Below are 6,000 nucleotides of genomic sequence, written 5' to 3' on the forward strand. Positions count from 1 at the left end.
CTTGCTATTCTTCGATTTTTCCTCAATAGCACACTCGGGTCATAAGGTGTAGGAGCAGGTGCACAGTCACTAAACCCAAAGCGACTCAGCACCTTTTCCACATGGTGGGATTGTAACAGAGTTACCCCACCATCACCTTCTCTCAGAAGCTTGATATGAAGAATAACATCAGCCTCTCCCAAATCTTTCATCTCAAAGTTTTTAGATAAAAATTCCTTCACCTCCTCGATCACTTTGAGGCTAGATCCAAAGATCAGTATGTCATCAACATATAAGCACAAAATGACTCTTTCACCCCTACCATACCAATAGTACACACATTTGTTAGCTTCATTCACAACAAAGCTAGCAGATGCTAAAGTTCTATTGAACTTCTCATGCCACTGCTTAGGAGCTTGTTTTAGGCCATATAATGACTTTAATAATTTACACACCTTGTCTTCTTGACCATTTGCTACAAACCCATCCGGCTGATCCATATAGATCTCCTCCTCTAACTCTCCGTTTAGGAAAGCTGTCTTAATGTCCATTTGATGAACAATAAGACCATAAGAGGCTGCCAGGGAAAGCAAAACTCGAATTGTGGTCAATCGGGCAACCGGTGAATAAGTATCAAAGAAATCCTCACCTTCCTTTTGAGTATAACCCTTGGCCATAAGCCTTGCCTTATACCTCTCGATAGTACCATCAGGCCTAAGCTTTTTCTTGAACACCCATTTGCACCCTATAGGTTTGCACCCATAAGGTCGATCAACAATTTCCCAAGTTCCATTAGACATAACAGAATCCATCTCACTCCGTACTGCTTCCTTCCATAAGTCAGCATCAAGAGAGGAATATGCCTCTTCAATGGTCGTTGGTGTGTCTTCCACAAGGTACACAATATAGTCATCACCAAAAGACTTTGCAGTCCTCTATGTCTTACTTTTTCTTGTGACTATAGTGTCATCCTTCTCAGGATTTTGCATATAGGGTTCCTTAGTTTGTTCTATCGGAGTAAAATTTTCATGCTCACGGGGAATTATAAATTCATGACCAGTCGTGCTAGGTGCATTTTTCATGGCAAACTCATTCTCAAAAAATGTAGCATCTCTAGATTCCATGATTGTATCAACAGCCATCTCAGGAACACTAGAATTTATAATTAAAAATCTATAACCCACATTGTGAATAGCATAACCAAGAAAACACAATCAACAGTCTTTGGTCCAAACTTTTGCTTTTTGTTTATTGGCACATTCACCTTTGCCAAACAACCCCAAGTTCACATGTAAGAGAGATTTAATCTCTTATTCTCCCATTCCTCGAATGGTGTAATTTCTTTGTTCTTTGTGGGCACTCTATTCAGAACATGACACGTTGTCAATATAGCCTCACCCCACCATTCCTTAGATAGTCCCACAGTCTCTAACATGGCATTAACCAAATCAGTTAGAGAGCGGTTCTTTCTCTCTGCAATCCCATTGTACTGTGGTGAGTATGGTGGCGTCCTTTCATGAATAAATCCATGCACCGCACAAAACTCAGAAAATTCATTTGAGAAATATTCTCCCCCGCGATCGGACCGCAAACGCTTGATTTTCTTCTCAAGTTGATTTTCTACCTCAGCTTTATAGACTTTAAAATAATGCAATGATTCATCTTTAGTTTTCAATAAATACATGTAGCAAAATCTAGTACAATCATATATAAATGTCATGAAGTATCATATACCGCCTTTAGTCAATTCGCCATTCATTTCGTATAAATCAGAACGAACGAGTTCTAATGGTGCCAAGTTCCTCACCTCAACAGCCTTCTGAGGCCTGCGCGGTTGCTTCGATTGCACACACACCTGGCACTTAGAATCTTTGACTAAGTTAAATTTCGGGATTAAATTCAGATTTACAAGCCGCGTGAGACAGCCAAAATTAATGTGACAAAATCGTGAATGTCATATATTCGACTCATCCAAAACATTAACATTGTTCACTACTTTATTACACACATCATCAAGCAAAGATAAGCGGAACAAGCCTCCACAATCATAACCTTTTCCAACAAATGTTCCATGTCTCGACACAACACACTTATTGGACTCAAGCACAATTTTAAAGCCATCGCGACACATTTGAGAACCACTAACAAGATTCTTCTTGATGGAGGGGACATGCTGCACGTTATTTAATAGCACCGTCTTTCCTAAAGTAAACTTCAGAACGACCGTACCAGCACCAAGAACACATGCATGCGAACCATTTCCCATCAGCAAGGCTCTAGTCCTATCGGCCTGATAGGAAGTAAACAAAGAAACATCAGCACACACATGAATATTAGCACCATTGTCCATCCACCACTCAGGTGAAAGACAAATTGAAAGAACAAAAGGTAAAGAATTACCATACCTAGATGTTCCTCCTCCAGTCTCGCTAATCACTATGTTTGCTTATTTCTTTTCTCGCTTATATTTGTGGTCTAGGCACGCACTTGCCCAATGCTCATCACTCCCGCAAACAAAGCAACCTCCATCTTTCTTGTTATTTTTCTTCTTAAACTAAGCAGTCTGCTTAGGCTTTGCATTGTTATTCTCTTGCATGTTCTTTTTATTATGAGATGCAAATGAGTTTTTCTTCTGCACCATATTGGCAGCGGAAGACTCAACTCCTTTTCCACGGTTGTCCTTTGCTCTCGCCCTCTCCTCAACATCAAGAGATCCAATAAGTTTAGCCACACTAAACTCTTGTCTCTTGTATTTTAGAGAAGTAGCAAAATCCTTCCAAGAAGGTGGTAGCTTAGCGATTATACCGCTGGCCACAAACTTGTCGGACAACAAACATGGGAAATGTTCTAGTTCCTTTGCTAGTGCCTGTATCTCATGAGCATGTTCGACTATAGAACGGTTTCCAACCATTTTATAGTCATACAGCTGCTCCATAAGGTACAGCTCACTACCAGCATCAGATACTCCAAACTTTACCTCAAGAGCATCCCATAACTCTTTGCCTGATGTGCAAGATATGTAGTTTTTCTCATACTTAGGATGAAGTGCACTAATCACGGCACCTTGAAACAGGTTATCGGCAGCCAAGAACTTTTGCTCCTCTTTAGGAGTAAACTATTCAAGCTTCCCCTGTGCGGCATGATAGCAGTTCATCACAGTCAACCACAATACCATCTTGGCATGCCATATCATGAAATTCTTGCCATCAAAATTATTTGGCTTCAAAGCAGTAGCAAAACCACTGACAGAAAATTGCCTACGATTAGGTTTTTGGATGGTTAGAAAGTTAGGCATTTTTATGATCAATTTAATCCAGAAATGTAACATCAGCAGATTCGTGACAGCATATATGTGCATGTGTATATCTCTAATGAATGCTACAGCATGCATACATGACATACAGATGGATACAGTAAAAGCACAAAATACAGTAATCGCAGATATTAGAATGTACCCAGCGGAGGGTCCCATGCCGAGGGCATCTGAGGCTCCATTCGCACTAGTCGACATGGTGCGTTGCTCAAAGTCGTGGACCGTAGTCGATGCAGGAAGATGTTTACAGTGCAATCCCACGAACGGTCACCAGGAAGAAGACGCCTTGCTGTTCCACAAGCAATCACCGAGAAGAAGACGTATGTGGACGAGCAGTCGTGGATCGCTCCCCAAAAACATAATCACCGCTCACCCCGTGCAGGGTTCTCAGGCGGACGAGGGTTCTAGAGGCACCTGCTCTCCCGCTACTCTGTACGCGTAGAGTTACGGGACGGGGAAGCCAGAGGGCTGCTGAGATATGGTTTCTCTCGAGAGCGGTTGTGGAAGACGGAGATCTGGACTGACGGAGGACTATGGATATATGGCTGCGACGGAAAGGGAGAAAGGCAGCGGAGAATCCCAAGAGACAAAAAGTGGAAGGGACGGTAACTAGAGCAATCAACCCACCTCCACCATCAAGGAGAGAAACTCTCGTGATTATGTGGATTTAAGTGGCAAAAGACTGGCCACGCCCACCTGCTCGCTCGCCGCCTGCCTGCCTGCCTCGGCTCGGCCGGCGGCGGCGGCGGCGTGCGCGCATCTGGCATGCCTATGTTATTTTCTCAGCTTCTCAATTAAGATGAATAATTTCCAACCATATAAGCTGAGTCAACGTTCAGTCAAAATCTCGTATGGTATTAAACCATACAACGCTTAATGTTATGTACCATAGAGTTTTATTTGATTTATTAAATATTATACGGGCCAAGCCCATAATATATCCAACAGTACATACATATACGCCTTGGTCTTGTTTGATCCGTGCAGTGGATGCATGTTGCTATGCTAGCGATCGAGATGTGGTCTAATATATGGCGCTTAATTCGATCGCATGCTGCAGGGGAGGCAAAAATGACCGAGAAAGAGTGGTACTTCTCACAGAAGGACTACAAGTACCCGACGGGGCTAAGGGCGAATAGGGTCACAGACGCTAGTTATTGGAAGGCGATCGGCAAGGACAAGGAGGTATACAAGCCCACCAAAGGGGAAGGGATGGTGCTGCTCATCGACATGAAGAAGACGCTTGTCTTCTACGAAGGCATGGCTCCCAAGGGCAACAAAACAAACTGGGTGATGCACGAGTATAGGCTCGAAGGCAACGGCAGGCTCCCTGGCCCCACATCTGCATCTAGCTCAGCCACTAACACCACCATGGCTTTGGAAGCTTCAACTTCTGCTTCCAAGGTGCGTGGTAGTGGTAACAATACTGGCATGATGTATGTTAATATGCTACTTGCTTTATTTGCTTACCCAAATCTGATTTTGCTTCTAGTTTACAAATGAAATTCGCGTAGGATGAGTGGGTGGTCTGTCATGTGTTCCACAAGACCACTAGGATCAGGAAGACGACTATACTGGCATACCAAGTGGCCATGGCCGGTGCTAAGATTGATCAGAATTAGAACAACATCCTAGCCATGCCCATCCCTATGCCACTGCAGCTACCACAACCCATGCTCATGCCAATGCAATTTCCCATTCTACCAGACTTCGCCATGGACCTAGTGCCCCCCTTCTACCCCAACCCCAACGCTGGAGTGGGGATGCCACTGGTGCTACCGCCTATGGCAGGTATCAGTGGTGCTGATGGGCTTTAGATCAATGGTGCCTTGTTCGGCAATCTGATGGTTGTGCCACCGCCGATGAACTTCTACCACCAGATGGGCATAGGGGTAGCCGCTGGTAAGATGAGCATGGGGGAACTAGCAGGCCAGATGCACATGGGGGCACCAGTAGACCAGATGGGCATTGGAGTTGTTGGCTAGATGGACATAGGAGCGGCTGGCGCTGGCGGCTTCTATGTTGCTGCGCCGGAGAGTAGGCGATCCTCGATGGTGTCGTAGAAGGATGAGCAGGCTAATGCCGCAGAGATCTTGTCGATGATATCTGTGACCGGCCTAGGGTCCACGACCACCACCATAGGGATGGATGGCATAAGGAAGTACAAGTACTGAAGAGTAAACATGGAGGGTGGAGGCGAAGACATGAATTCGCATAAATATGCATGTTATATCTATATCTGCATTGCATTTTGTGAAATAACGCATGGTTTATATATTTCTGTAATAACTAGTCGATAAGCTATGTGTGTAAGCATGTACTAGTATATGCACCATATCATTGTTGCAGGTGTGGTATATGTGTATCGTTTGGTCTTAGTAATCTGGGGCATGATGGTTATGCATACATGGATATTTGACATCTGCTTGGTTGCGCTGATGGCTATATTGTAAGAAGCATTGTCATACGCCGAATGAGGGCCCTAGGCCCACATGACCTAGGCGCCAACAGCAGCAGCAGTGCTAGGAGGGCCGCCGTCGATGGCAGCAACAGCAGCACCACCTAGGGGAGGTGCGCACAAGCAAGGGCAGATCCTCACCGCTCCACTATCCATATCCGGAGGATCTCCAATAGGAATAGGATTAGCTAAGATAGGAAGGAGTCCATATCTATAAGGACTTCCCTCATTAGATTACTTAAGATGCAAG

The 6,000-nt window shown here is 44.4% G+C and overlaps 1 pseudogene; it reads left to right on the forward strand.

Moving 5' to 3' along the window:
* The window catches only part of LOC136510078 (NAC domain-containing protein 20-like), a 39,679-nt pseudogene extending 34,213 nt beyond the window's left edge, over positions 1–5,466 (forward strand).
* Positions 5,467–6,000: the final 534 nt, after the last annotated feature.

This window comes from Miscanthus floridulus, chromosome 16 (assembly GCF_019320115.1).
Source record: "Miscanthus floridulus cultivar M001 chromosome 16, ASM1932011v1, whole genome shotgun sequence".
NCBI lineage: Eukaryota > Viridiplantae > Streptophyta > Magnoliopsida > Poales > Poaceae > Miscanthus > Miscanthus floridulus.